At 38.9% G+C, this 13,072-nt stretch overlaps 1 pseudogene; it reads right to left on the bottom strand.

Annotated features, from left to right (window-relative positions):
• LOC139040113 (THUMP domain-containing protein 1-like) overlaps positions 1-10,046 on the bottom strand; it is a 40,768-nt pseudogene extending 30,722 nt beyond the window's left edge.
• Positions 10,047-13,072: the final 3,026 nt, after the last annotated feature.

Genomic DNA, 13,072 nt, shown 5'->3' with positions numbered 1-13,072 from the left:
GGAGACTGCCCCCTTTCCATTAGTTTCAAGCGACTCCCAGAACTGCATTTGCCTATCTTAGATCACAACTCTTAACATGGTCTGGGGAATGGTATATGCTGACCAGCCAGACATGGATCACAGGCTCAACAATGGAGGTAGGAGTGAGTGTCAACCCAACCAGAGACTGTAGGGTAATTCTCCATCAGAAAATCAGGGTACTGTTACTCAACAGGCTGGAACAGATATTGCCTATGTAAAAGCAGCAAATGTTACTGTATGTATGATTCTTATGGAACTCAGAATACATTTTCTCACAGAAACAATGCAAATAGGAGACTGTGGCCAGGTTCCCAAACAAGTTCCACAAGCCTAATTAGGACCCAGTGAAAGGGAACTCAGGGAATGACAGCAGAAGCCTTAGTTCTCAGAAAAAGCCATCTCCTATGGAAGAGAAAAGTTTCCTTTCCTCGTGGACGTTTCCTACAGACTCAGGAACTGGCAGAATTTCAAAAGCAGTTTGCCTATCACCATCCTCCCACATCTTTCTGTACACCCGGCTCACATACCAGTGACCCTCTGCAGTGACACTATGGATCCCATACTCACACCTCCCGTACCACCTCCACGCTCAATGGATTCCATTCTCCAAAATCTTTTTCTCTTGCCACCATATTCTCATTCTCTCAATATAACTGATTTCAGCTGAACATCAGAAGGAAACGCCAATTAGAATCAATGTATGAATAATTAGTAATTTAAACTATACTTACTAATCTCAATAATTATCTGATTGGTGGGTTTTAAATAGTATTACAAAGAGAAGCAAAAAATATCAGGCAAGAAAGATCTTGTAGAGGTAGATCGACCTTTCCTGAGAGTCGATCTCCCAGCATACACAACCCTTCCTCCATCAGGCCTCCCCAAACCCGTTTCAAAACACACATTCTGCGTTCTTGTACCACATATTCATTTGTCCCCTTCTACATACTTTTAACAGTACAGGTCTGTGGGAGGAGGTGGTCATCTGTAAACCAAGGACTGCCTGTAGAATAAATAGGCTTAGTCTGGTGGAAATGTTAAATACAGGTGTGACATGTAAATAAAACTCAACCTTCAGCTTTATTGAACCACTGCACTCCTCACACTCACAAACCATTCATCTGGAATTAGATCTCAAAAACCTCACTTTGTTCACAGGTGATCTCTGGCATTTGCCTTCATCACTCAAGCTGCCATTAACAAATAAAATCTGCCTATATTCAGTATTAGTTCCGAACTCTTGCTATGTCTGAAAAACAAACATATCAGCATAAAGTGACTTTTCTCCTTCAGGAAGTGAAAGATCTTATTGCCTTGTCTGCACCCTTTAAATCATCCAACCCAGGGAAATTGACTCTTGAACTTCAGGATTATGTGAAAAAATCAACCGTACCTTACAAATATCCAAGAAAGGCAAGTATTTTGCCCAAAAGTTAAAGTGTGTGTTACCAGATAAGGGTCTAAGCTAGTAAGTATATAGATTTTATTAGCTTTTGACTTTATAGTAACTCATTACATAAGTAGAAGACACCTATTTCAACCTGTTTAACCCTAAGAATTTTGCTTTAAAATATATTAGGATACTATAAACGCTTGATAAACTGTAAGTTTTTACCAACTCCAATACTGAGTAACCAACAACTGTAAGTGAGCAAAAGTGAGGCCATCTTGTTATGCTAAGTTGCCCCAGCCCCTCTGTGTGACTACTTGCTGCTTTGCACGTACTCTAAGAAATTAAAATACTCTCCTGATTTATGGCCTCCGCTTACATATATACTCCCCAATAGCTTGATAAATTAAAACTTTGTTCTATGAGTTTCTCTCCAGGAACAGGCTGACCACAGGTGGGAAACACACTTACAAGGTATCCATCACAGCTGACAGAAGAATAGAACAATAAAAGACCCTGAAGTCTGTCTGGCTGAAAGAAACCCCCTCCTTACCGCCCATTTCCCCATACAACTACCTCAGGATTCTGTAATTTTTGGAAGATGGTATTTTGAGACACTAGTCTGCCATCTTCCCAATTATGCCGGCTAATTGAGTTAAAACTTCCTTTCTCCATCCCTAATTAATTGGCTCAGAACATGGCAAGCAGAGAGAACCCATTGCTCAGTATCACTACTAAGGATCCTTATCATACTAATCAGTCTCATTCCATGAGGAAAAAAGATAGTGGCCAATTGTTTTTACAGACAACACCTGATTCACCTCGCATAGTGCACTTAGGCCATAATACTCTTATAAATCCAAAGCATGTGTCTGTGAGTACCAAGTGACTGAATTTAAGGCTCAGGAAGAAGAAATTATCCAAAGAAACTGTGGAATCTTTCCTGAAACCTTCTTCTTCAAAGGAGGGATTTAAGAATAATTCTATATAAAGACTCAGAGAAGGCACTGCAATTTCCTTCTAGTCCCAGAATCCTACTGGCTGATATTCACTGATCCTCTACATGAGAATTCCATTTCAAGTGGCATCAATTCAGCTAAAAGGTAGTTAATTTCAACCTAAGAATGTGTAACATTTTCTCTATTAAATTCAAAAAATCAATGACAAGTTGATTTTCAGAAATGTTTGAGGACATTTTAAAATACAGTAGCCCTATCTTGAGGGAGGGGAACAAAGAGAATTTTACTATCTAGCCAGGGCACAGGGGAAAATTGTATATACTCTAAATTATCTCTCAAAAGTCTCCCCTAGAAACTCCAGGACCCAGCTCTTAAAAGCTCAAGAGCCAAGAATTAACTTGCTGTTTCTCTTTGCTTTTAGCTGAAGCCTCTACTTCCCTGGGGCAGTAGAGGCCTAGGTCTGGTTTAAACTGGGGAAAAGCAAGGGAGTCAAGAGATTATTTTATTCTTCCGGCAAAGCATATAGGTGAATCTGCACTAAACTCTCATATGATGGAGCTCCGCTGTCTTCTTTACTATATAAACAACAGTTTCTGGTGTCCAATAAATTCAATGAGCTTAGGCTAAGAAAAGCCCCAGAGTCTGGAACTCAATGCCAGAGTTTCAAGAAAACTCTCTCCTATTGTACTGACAGCTGGGATAGTCAAAATGGAATCAAGTGTCTCATAATATGTTTCTCTGTTACTTAGGTGGAATTTGTTCAAGAATTCCCAAAGACTGGGCCGGCCCGGTGGTGCAGTGGTTAGGTGTGCACGTTCCGCTTCGGCGGCCTGGGGTTCACCGGTTTGGATCCCGGGTGCGGACATGGCACTGCTTGGTGTGCCATGCTGTGGTAGGCGTTCCACATATAAAGTAGAGGAAGATGGTCACGGATGTTGGCTCAGGGCCGGTCTTCCTTGGCGAAAACAGGAGGATTGGCAGCAGTTAGCTCAGGCCTGATCTTCCTCAAAGAAAAAAAAAAAAGAATTCCCAGAGACAATCACTGGGAAAACCAAGTGAAATGTTTTAAGAGACCACAAATGGGGACAGACATAGGCTGATAAGAAAACTATGGCATTAAGTAGTTACAGGGCTGCTTCTTTTAGTCCTGGCTTCCTGATAATTCAGTGACTACTCTCTAAAGTGCTTAAGATTTTTCCTGCTGAAAAATTCAACTTAGTTTTTGTTTTGTACTTAAGCCAAAAAATAAATAAAAATCTAAAAATATTTGGGAAGAAAATTTTTATAATAACCAAACCAAGTAGCAAGGGTCAAATGATTAGTTAGAAAAGCACGGTGGACAATGAATTTATCTTGTGCCTGATTAATTCAAAATAAAGATTAGAACTGTTCCAAGAGAAATGTTCATGACAGAATTCTTTCTGCTTAATATCTTTACATATTTCTCATTCTTTAAAGTGGCTTAAAATATTAATGTTAAGGAATATAAACAATTCAAAGCCAATAAGTGAATTTAACTACTATATTACTATATCTCATTTTGGAGCAAATTCACGGTAAAATATCTTAAGCTTGGATTATGTAAAAGTATTTATTTATTCAAGAGCAACTAACAAATTTTTGTATCTTCACTTTTTAAGACAATGTACATGAGTTTTATTGATACATAATTTGACACAGAAACATCTTTTTTGATATATCTACTTATTAAGCAAGAGATTTATTACTAAGAGGCAGAAAGAGAAAGTACAGAACACCAACCTTTGGGGAACAAATTTATTTTGATTTTTCTGAAAATATCAAGAACTATGAATTACAAGCTAAATATTTGGCCAAACCAAAAACAAAATATAAGTAAAAATAACATTGACAAATCACGTTTAACCTTAGAGAAACATGTTTTAAAATACCAACTTTAACACTCTTTCCACCATGGTGCAAAACAAGTTTACCAAACCACAACACAGAAGTGGAGCTTTTTAATTGACGTAACTTTTTCTTTTTTAACAATTGGCACCTGAGCTAACATCTATTGCCAATCTTTTTTTTCCCTTCTTCTTCTTCTCCCCTAAGCCCCCCAGTACATAGTTGCATATTCTAGTTGTAGATCCTTCTGGTTGTGCTATGTGGGACGCTGCTTCAGTATGGCCTGATGAGCAGTGCTAGGTTAGCACCCAGGATCCGAACTGGTGAAACCCTGGGCTGCTGAAGCGGAGCACGTGAACCCCAACCACTCGGCCACAGGGCTGGCCCCTAACTGACATAATTTTTTAAAAGAAAAATTAAAAGAAAAAAGGCATTCAATTCCCACCCTGGAATCTTGTCATTTATAAAATAACATATTCAACTGTCAGTGGAAATAAACCTGAAAACAAATCTTGCAACGAATCAATTCAGATTCCAGCAGAACAGAGTATACTTGAGAGCTGAGGAAGAACACGTTTTTGTCACACTCAGGTCTTAACAAATATTGATAAATTCAAAAGGAGATTAGAACCAAACCACTAAGCCAAAATCTTTCTGTGGAGTAGCTGCTTTCACAAAGCAAAAGGAGCCCCGTTCCACAGAGTTGTATGTTCTGTAAGCAGATGGCCAATTTTACTCCCAGAGTCTCAGAGTCTCGCACCATCAAAATAAAAGTATTTTTATCTTGGACAAGTCTGATGAAGGAAATAAAACTCTATCCTCCAAATGACACTTTCAAAGCTCTTACCATCCTTTCAAGATGACTTCAACCTATTAAGAGCTAACTTTCTAAATATCTAAAGATATATCAGGAAGTTCCAGCCTGTCTGCATTAGCAAGGCCCTCTCTATTCTCTTTGCCCCTCCCAAATCCTTCTAGCCTGGTTTGCCAAGCTGGACCACTAGCTAAGAGGATAAAAACATATGCCCACGTTCACCAGCCATTAAATAAACAGCCATTGGTGCAGGAAGTCTTAACATTTATAATACTTCCAAACTTTTTAAAACTTAAAAATAAACCCATTTCCAAAAGCTAATTTCACAACCCCTTAATATTCTCAATCTGGACATCTTATTTTGTAGCCTTCTTCGGTGTTTGTCTTTTCAAGTTTTTTCCAGTAGTTTTACCCTGGAGGAACCCATGAAAAACTTTCAAATTAAAGGAACGTTCATGGTATGTGAGTGTGAGCACTAAGTTGAAGGAAGCTCTTGTTTCCCGCAAATCCAGAACTGTCTGACCGGGACTCACAGAGTTCTTTCTCTTCTCTCAAAGACAAAGTCTCAGGCTAAGAAGATTTAGCGAAAGGGTCCCTCACCCAGTCACACACCAGTGTTGGGAAAAGGAGGGGAAATGCTATTGAATTTGGCTCTGCAGCTCTTCAAGGATAGCTTTAGTAAGGCTTGAGACGCTGCTATTTTCCTTCATTCTCAAGCCCAATGGTGTGGAAACATTTCAAGAGTTCCTTTGGCAATGTGCTTGTTCCAAAGACTCAGTTTCTTTTTTATCTAAGAAGCTTATCACTTTTAGGAAAAAAGAATTTTCTCCAGGACCTCGCAGAAACTTGTTCGTACAATGAAAAATGTCTGCTAAAATAGACTAATTTCTGCAGCCATTCCTTATCTTCAAAGCATTCAGCAAAATCTCTAAGTACTCTGGCAATTCACCTTCCAACTCAAATATCCTGTTGAGACCTCTTCCTCTGATAAGCCACTGGATTTCTGTATGTAGAAGATTTTAGGTGCTCTTTGGGCAGGCTTTAGTTTTGGGTTTTTTAAAAACATTCTTGCATAAATGGGTCTTTAATAAAGTTAACCAATTTTGTAGCATTATTGAGAACTTTCCCCATTTCATCGCTAAGTATTTTATATCAGCACTTCTCTGTGAAGAAAGCAGTGTGCTGTAATGTCAAGACCAGGATTTTCTTGTATTAAAATGAGGCAAAACTTGTCATGGAGCCAATCATTGATGGGGTAGCAGGAGTACAGATGACAGACCTTTGGTTTTCAGATAAGGAGACCCATTAAATTTATATTTGCCTGTGTCTGGGGAGGCGCCTAGCAGCAGAAAACATTTTCATGAATTTCAGTATCATTTACATATCTTACAAATGCTACCCCATGACAAATATTTGTGAAATGTGTTGACACGTCAACGCAGATAGAGAAGCTGCTGCTTTTCAGTTAATTATACAAATCTCTTTAGCATCACATGATGTCAATTTATTAAATTGAGAGTACAGTCATTTCGATTTCTTGTACTGTTTCTTGCCCTAGCATTTTAATGTTGGTATTATTAGATTCTTACCAACTATGTGAATTTTTCTTTCCTAGAATAAATTATGCTACTAAATAATTTGATTACTAAACCTTTTCACTGAATGTGATTTTCCAACAAAAGCTTTACTGTTTTGATATTCCAAAAGCCATTTAAAATAATCAACACCCTTACTTATCAAATGGCTATGATTTATAGTTACAATTGCTGGAGCAAACACCAGATTTCTAAGTTGCGTTCCACAGACAACATACAATGGAATAGGACAGCTTGGATTTTGAGTGGCTATAAAACCACTGAGAAGTAGCTTTCCTTGTAAACAAAGAATTTCTTTGTGTCCCTTTTTGCTCCAGTAAACTGTAGTAACTCAGAACACTTAATTCTTCCTCACTAACCTTATAGGAAATGTCTGCAGTTCTATACCTAGAATGGTCCTCTTCTATCTCATACCTCGCCTTCAAAAACTGCAGCACTGGACCGTCAGATCTGTTTGTAAGCAACAAACGTTAATAAAATATAAAAACAGGCATAATAACTAAAAAAGAAAATCACAAAAAGTACAAAAACTTCACAGAACAATTCACTTCTAACCTATATGACCCATGTTTTTGCAATGTTTACAACAAAGTGGCAGGGGACAGCTGAGTTGCAACACAAAAAAATTCCTTCCTTAGAATGAAAATTTCCCTCTGGGTTTATCTTTCACAAAGCTTGTTTGCTCACACTAAGTCAGCTGGCAGTGCAGGAGAGGCTAGGAAAGGTAGTTATAAGGGAGAGGCCATCGTCATCCTCCTACCACTCTCCTCTCTGTGCAAGTGTTCACCAATTATCCACAGCTTCTCTTAGCTCACCCAAACGCATGTGGGTGACTGCACACTGCCACACAGAGCAGAAAAGATCTCTAACAAAACTGTTAACAGGGCTGCTCAATCATTGTTCACCACTGTGAGCACAGTATTATGCAGCACACACAATTCAAAAACTGTATTTTCAGTCACAGTTTTATATGGAATTCCAGAAACATCCCACAGAACCCCAGTGGAGAAACTCACCTCCAACATTGATCGACTTTTTTCCTCTGAGAGGCCATTTTCATTTGACTCACATCCTTCTGTGACCTGACTTGCAAATTCAGGTTTAGCTCCTCCCTCATTCACCACCTTAGTCTCAGATATGGTTCTGTCTGCTCCAGCTCCTCACCATCCTCTGGTACCACCTGCTGGTTATTCGACCCTTCAGCTGGGTCATTTTGACTAGATTTGTCACCAGATTCCAATTTAGATTCTTCCCATTTCCTGCTTGTGCTGCCTCCTTTGGATTAAGCTGTGATGGGTCCTTAGCATTCTTCACCACCTCCCGGAGACTATATTTTCTGAACATATCATCTTTCACAACAGTCAGGCAACAGGCAGCTTTAATGATTTCTACTACCACTGTGTACTGTGGATTGCTAAAATCCACTCTATTTTCCAAACTGAGGCTGTCTACTATTCCTGTAATAAAAAGAATAGCGAAACAGTCTGAGAAGGATACATGAAGCTTGATGGATACAAAAACAATCTTTCATCTCTTTCTGTTTGGGACTTGTTAAAGTAGTATATAAACTAATACCCTCACCGTATATATTCTAGTCCACTACATGGACCTCAATGAAATTCCATAAACTTTTTCAATAAATAAATACAAATGAAATCCTGAGAAAGAGATTTTTGTTTTTTGTTTCCCAAAGAAAATTCAATCTTGATTTGGAAAAGATTTGATATCTATCAGGAAATCTCATATGCAACATATTGAAACCAGTTACATTGGATATTATTTTAAGGACTTTTAAAAAATTTTTTTTTTTTGAGGAAGATTAGCCCTGAGCTAACTACCCTCAATCCTCCTCTTTTTGCTGAGGAAGACTGGCCCTGAGCTAACATCCCTGCCCATCTTCCTCCACTTTATACGTGGGATGCCTACCACAGCATGGCGTTTGCCAAGCGGTGCCATGTCTGCACCTGGGATCTGAACTGGCGAACCCCACACCGCGGAGAAGTGGAACGGGTGAACTTAACTGCTGCGCCACCGGGCTGGCCCCTATTTTAAGGACATTTTAATGTACTTGTTCTACACTCAAAAATGTAAGCCTTAAATCTTTAAAAACAAATTCTTAAAAGCATGAACAAGTATTTACTGTTGAACACCAATGTAAAATCACTACAGAAACATACCTGCCAAGTATTTGATAACTTCTGTATTCAAGTGACTGTTTTTTCAAGATTTGTAAACAATCCGAAATGTCCCTTTGTTTGGAGCTTTAAACCAGGGTTCCAAAAATGTTTCTCCATATTTTTTACTATCTTCTAAGAAAGCCTTGCATGTGCCTGAGATGGGTAACATTCATAGAATAACCCAAGTCACTGTCTTCTTGGTTTTGTACATATCCTGGAGAATATGATGTACTAATTTCTCAGATTCTAAATAAAGAAAAAATCAGCATAGAGCAAACAAATAAGTTAAGATTATAAGTTCTCAGACATTTTAAAGACTCTTCAGGGGCTAATCTGGTGGCGTAGTGGTCACACTTTGGCAGCCCAGGGTTCAGGGGTTCAGATCCTGGGCATGGACCTACACACTATTCATTGAGCCACACTGTGGTAGCATCCCACATACAAAATAGAGGAAGACTGGCACAGATGTTAGCTCAGGGACAATCTTCCTCAAACAAAAAAAAAAAAAAAAAAAGAGGAAGGTTGGCAACAGATGTTAGCTCAGGGCCAATCTTCCTCACCAAATCAATCAATCAATAAAAAGACTCTTCAAACTCTCTGAAATGAATTTTCATTGGCCATGATGTAAGTTGACAGAAGAGCAGCAGAAATTATCATAATGAATTTTAAATAGGTCCAACTACCCAGTTTTCCAATTAATACTTCTTCAGTGCCTACTATGTATTAACACTGTATCTAATATGTGAACTCTTCAGTATTAATACTGCTTTCACTAAAAACAATTGTTCATGAAGACACTGGACTTAACATTTTTGTGAAGTCTGATTTTATCCAACACCACCACCATACTGTTTCTTTTCGTATAACAATAGCAAACATCAAAGTAACAAACATTACATAGCACACATTTTTTACAAAAACAAACAAAACAACATCTGCAAGTCACTTAAAACATTTCATTATCCATTAGCTACATTTGTACAGAAGTCTAGGTCTCCAACTGTGGAGGAGTCTCAGAACCACGATTTGCACAAGATCATGATGTAGTCCTTAGGCCACATCCTGACTACATACAAGTCTTTTTTGTGCTGCTGGGTGTTTTCAATAGTTTTATATTAGTTAACTGCATTTAAATACCTAGAACTTCTCATGATTTCCAACTTCTTTTGAAAAATTAGAAGATCTGGCCCTACCAGGACTACATTCCCAAACGGCTGCAACCATTCCAAATCAGCCAGAGCTGAGTAGCAGCTGCTCCTTTTAAACAGAACTCGCATTCTTGTTTTGCCCAAAGTTACATACAAAGAAAGTAGCAAAGCCAGGTTTCCACTCCACCACCCCATTCTACCTCTCTATATGCCTAGTGCTAACCACTCCATATGCCCAGTGCTAACACAGTGTAGAGAGGATGCAGTCAAATGATTAACTGGAGGCACAACCATGAAGCCATTTTGTAGGGAGTGTTCTCTGAGACAGGGAGGTGTCCAGATATTATAGGTCCAATACTCTTAAGGCATATTGGTCAGAAATACCTAGCCCAAGTGTCACACCTATCCCAAATGCCACAACAACTGATGTCAAAAGCTATAATTAACTACTTATGTGAAACTCCCAATGGCAGATGGCTCAATATTGACAATAAAGCTTTTAAGAGACTGAGACATCACTCTCCTCAAAATGCAGAGGAAGAAGGGAGTTCCCTCAGACTGCGGTACATATAATTTATAAATGTTTTCAAGGAGTGATGTCAGCATCATGGCAGAGTGAGCTCTTCCCTTAGACTCTCCTCTCTAAGATACAATGAAAAGGACATTCATAAACCAACAGAGGACACTTACACAACACAAAAGACGTCTGAGAGGCCCACGCAGCCAAACATCTGAAGGTGGAGGTGCTGAACCCCCAAGAGGAAGTGGAAGGAGGTAAGGGCATCTCCTCTCCCTCCCCCAGTGGCAGTGATCCAGGCCACACGACCACAGGTGGCTCTTAGAGGGGAGGGGGGAGGGGTGGTTCTCCATGGGAACACCTTCGCTCTGCAAGTTGCCTCACAGCCCATGGGAAGGTTCCAGACAGAAGTGGCTAAGCTATTCTGGGCGGGTCTTCATCAAATCAGCATGCCAGGAGAGCAGACAGCAAGGGCAGAGCAGGAAAGCCCCCAGGATGAAGCAGGTAAAAGAAAGTGCCCCTCCCACTGCCCAGTGCTCCAGCTCAGCCAGTCAGCGAGTGGCCACACCTATGTTAGAAAAGCAGCAGCTGTGAGCTAGTGAGCTGGGGAACACAGTGGGCTCAGAATACACAACTCTTGACCCCCATCCAGTGATGGCAAGTGGAAGCTGCAACCAGATACTACACTATGCAGAGGCACAAATTTACGTCATCAAACATTATGAAGAAATATATTAATACTCCAGACGAGAAGCAAAATGATAAGCACCCACAAATCAATCCTGAAGGCAGAGGAATTTATAATCTAAATGACAGAGAATTCAAAATAGCTACCATAAAAAAACCCAACAAATTACAAGAAAATACAAATAGTTTAATGAAATCAGGAACATTATTAATGAAAAGTGGTAATTCTTTACAAAAGAAACTGAAACTATAAAGAAAAACCTACCAGAAATGTTGGAGGTGAAAAATACAATGGTTGAGATACAGAAAAATCTGGACTCCCTGAATAACAGAGCTGATATTCTGGAGGACACACTTAGCGGTCTGGAGGACAGAAATATAGCGATGCTTTAGATGGAGGAGGAGAGAGAACTAAGATTAAAAAGAGATAAAGAAATTCTCTGAGAAATATCTGAGTTGATTAGGAAATGCAACATAAGGATTATAGGTATTCCAGAGAGAGATAAGAAGAAGAATGGAGCAGAAAGCTTATTCAAAGAAATAATAGCTGAGAACTTCCCAAACCTGGGAAAGGAGTTGGAAACATAAGTGAAAGAAACTAATAGAACTCCTAATTATATCAATGTAGAAAGACCTTCTCCAAGGCATATACTAGTAAAGCTGGCAAAAGCCAATGACAAAGAAAAAATACTAAGGGCAGCAAGGCACAAAAAAATAACTTACAAAGGAACCCCTATAAGGCTTTCAGCACATTTCTCAGCAGAAACCTTAGAGGTTAGAAGAGTGTGAAATAGTATATTCAAAATTCTGAAAGACAAAAAATTACAGCCAAGAAGACTCTATCTAGCGAAAATATCCTTCAGATATGATGGAGAAATAAAAACTTTCCCAGACAAACAAAAGCTAACGGAGTTCATCACCAGAAGACGCCCCCAAAAGAAGTGCTCAAGAGACCCTCATACCTGAAAAAAAAAAAAAAAAGAAAGGGTTTACAAAGCCTTGAGCAAGGAGATAAAAAGGTAGACAAAATCAGAAAATTGCAGCTCTCCATCAGAAAAGGTTAGCAAACAATTAAAACATTAAAGACAAAGGGAAGGAAAACATCTAAAATAAATATAACCTTGTCATTTTAGCCACAAACTCACAACACAAGATGGAATAAGTTGTGACAATAATAACTTAGAAGGGGGAGGGGAAAGGGATGGAATCAACTTAGTCTAAGGAAATAAGAGGCTAGCAGAAAATGGACAACCTCATCTATGAGATTTTTTATACAAATCTCATGGTAACCACTAAACAAGTAATCAGAACAGAGACACAAATAATAAATAAAGAGAAAACTGAGAAAACCATCATATAGAACTATCAAAGTGAATTGATAATTGGAAATACATGGGACAAGAAACAAGGGAAATGCAGAAGAACCGGAAAATGAGTGATAAAATCGTAGGGTTAAGCCCTCACATAACAATAATCACTCTAGATGTAAATGGACTGAATTCTCCAATCAAAAGACACAGAGTGGCAGGATGGATTAAAAAAATGAGACCCAACAATATGCTACCTCCAGGAAACACATCTCACTCCTAAAGACAAACACAGGCTCAGAGTGAAGTGATGGAAGACGATACCCCAAGCTAACGGCAAACAAAAGAAAGCAGGTCGTGTCATATTTATGTCAGACAACGCAGACTTCAAGATAAAACAGGTAATGAGAGACAAAGAGGGGCAATATACAATGATAAAAGGGACACTCCACCAAGAAGACATAACACTTATAAGTACTTATGCACCCAACAGAGGAGCACCAAAGCAACTATTAACAAACTTAAAATGAAATATTAACAACACAATAATAGTAGGGAACATTAACACTCCACTTACACCAATGAATAGAT

Source organism: Equus asinus, chromosome 14 (genome assembly GCF_041296235.1).
Source record: "Equus asinus isolate D_3611 breed Donkey chromosome 14, EquAss-T2T_v2, whole genome shotgun sequence".
Taxonomy (NCBI): Eukaryota; Metazoa; Chordata; class Mammalia; order Perissodactyla; family Equidae; genus Equus; species Equus asinus.
The sequence above is the reverse complement of the archived record's forward strand: the minus strand, read 5'-3'. Positions and strand labels throughout refer to the sequence as shown.